General features: G+C 38.6%; 1 pseudogene; it reads right to left on the minus strand.

The window, feature by feature from the left end:
• Window positions 1-825: 825 nt before the first annotated feature.
• Window positions 826-2,500, minus strand: part of LOC137988240 (zinc finger protein 862-like) — a 7,729-nt pseudogene continuing 6,054 nt past the window's right edge.

Consider the following 2,500-nt stretch of genomic DNA (forward strand, 5'->3'; position numbering starts at 1 on the left):
AACCATTTAAGGAAAGCTATGCAGAGCTCAAGGCTAAAGCAAGCTGAAATTGTCAAGGTCAAGACTCTATTAGACATTCCATGTCAAAAGTGATTCAGTCTTTTCGTGATAAGATATCACATGCACATGGCCCTGAATATATATGCACTTGCTGTGATCAGTTATGGTTCAGACCATCTGTCTCTAAGTGTAACAGTATAAAATATAGTGATAAATATTCACAAGGTTTGTTGGAGGAATGTATAACTGGCACAAAAAGTGTTAATGAATACTGAATGGATCTGCTCTACTTGGCTAACCTGATGACATTAACAATATGACATGGCAACAAAAATCAGATCTTATTCAAAATTACCCTGTCACATGTGCAAGGAACTTTGAACACATGGTACAGCTCTTTATAGAGGATGTGTTAAAGAGTAATCTTATGCCTATTGTAGAAATGGTGGACTTATTTTACAGGGTTGAATTCCAGCAAAGGGGATCACCTCACGTACATGCATTATTTTGGGTATCTAGTTGCATATGGGAGCCCTCCGTGCTGTTACACAATTATCCAGCTGTTATATCACACTGACTAATGCCTGCCAATCTTAAACAATCGCGGTAAATTGGAATTATGTCACGAGTCTAACGACAGTGGCACTTTGATAATTCATTTTAGTCTTAAATTTTCCTCATCCCTGCCTCCTTTTTCGTAGAATCATTGAAATGGTTGGAATCTGCTCTTTACTTAATGCACTTGTTGCTACTTTAAGTGTTGTAAGGATAGAAATTAGCTCTTCAGCACTTGTGATATCGTTCTCGCACAGCATAGCAATGTCTTTATCCTTGATTCCCATGTAGTTTCTTGGCAGTAATCTTTCCAATGAGAGAAAAGCCACGTTCACAACAAGTTGTTGACAGTGGTAAAATCAAGAGAATCTCAAATAACATCAGAATGTTGCAGAACCTGTCACTGTAGCTGTTGAACACTCCGTCACAAAGCTTTCAAATTAAGATCGAGGGAGTTGTTAGAGTTGCAAACTTTCAGGCCAATCCTTTCTTCCTGCACAGCTACAAAAGCAAAATTGTTCCTTTAAAGAAGAAAACGTTGAAACGTTGAACAAGATGGTGAATTTTGTCTTCTCTGTAAGTGGCTAACTCTGGGGTCTATCATCTGGCCAGAGAGAAGTATCGAACACTAACAGGGCACGCAAAGTTGGATCAGTCACATGGAGACTCTGAAAAGGAGACTTCAATTAAGGATCTGTGGCTTGGTTGTTGTGTAGAACTGAATTGAGTCTTGGTCACCCCTGTTGAGGTCAATGTCTTGGAAAATATTCCCATCTCCAATGTTTTGAAGAAACTGCTGAAGATATGGACCAGGTCTTAGCTCTGTAAGCTAAAGTGTAGTGTGTGCTCCAAGCCATCCTTGGCTAAAGTCAATGTGACATTATCTTTTTGAAAAAGTAGACTTAGCTTACTAAGGCATTCCAAAACATCCAAAATGAAACAAGCAAACAAAACTGTATTGAATTTTTGCTGTTCTTTTATTATCTTCTTAGCTCTCCTCTGCATGTCAGCACTGCTTGTTGCTGAGCTGCAACAGTGTTCTGGAAATGAACATGGATCAATTTGTAATCTTTCAGAAACAATTAAAGAGCACGGTGAAGATGTGGAACCACCCACATGTAGTTTATTTCAAATTACCCGGCTTCTGGATCTGTTCTCCCATAACTTCTGCAAGTTCTCTTAGTTCACGAAGTGACTTGGGAGAATAGTGGTAGTGTTTGTAAATCGACTGAAGCATGTCCCTCAAAGACGTAAGCAAGATTTCGTCTTTAATACCATATTATAATAATAATACCTTTATTTGACCATCTTAAAAGAAATGTACAATGGAATTACAAATTAGTAAAATGGTAATAGCAAAATTTATGATCTAAAACTATTCAAATGGGTGCTTAGTGATGTTTTAGTGTCCTGGGTAAAAAGCTGTTCTTGTGTCTATTTCTCCCAAAAATGGGGACTAATTTCCGACAGTTTGTTGTTAAGTTACAGTCACAATTTCTGGTAACAGAAGCCCTGTTGCGTAGGGGGAGGCTGTTATCATTGCTGATCTTATTCAGTTCTTTAGTACTAGCTTCGTTTCTTCTCAACTCGAGGGACGGTTAACTGTCTGGTGGGAGACCAATTAGTGTTAAACACCTTTTCTGGATATGCTTCACTTCGTCTTTTAAATATGAAGGAATTCCTTCACATAGGGGTGCACCATATTCCAAGATGGGTCTTATTAGGGTGGTATAGATGCCGAGGCCAACATCTCTAGGTAATCGTGCTCTTCTGCACTTTCGTAGGTAGTATATCCGCTTCGAAGATTTATTGGTAATGTTTTCAACATGTGCATTCCATTTAAGGTTATCTTGGAACCAAACTCCTAACAGCTTGATAGATTAACTCTCTCGATGGAATTTGATCTGATTTGGAGCAGTGGGGCTCTAAAGTGTGACAAAAGTTG

This window comes from Montipora foliosa, unplaced genomic scaffold (genome assembly GCF_036669935.1).
Source record: "Montipora foliosa isolate CH-2021 unplaced genomic scaffold, ASM3666993v2 scaffold_412, whole genome shotgun sequence".
NCBI classification, from domain to species: Eukaryota; Metazoa; Cnidaria; class Anthozoa; order Scleractinia; family Acroporidae; genus Montipora; species Montipora foliosa.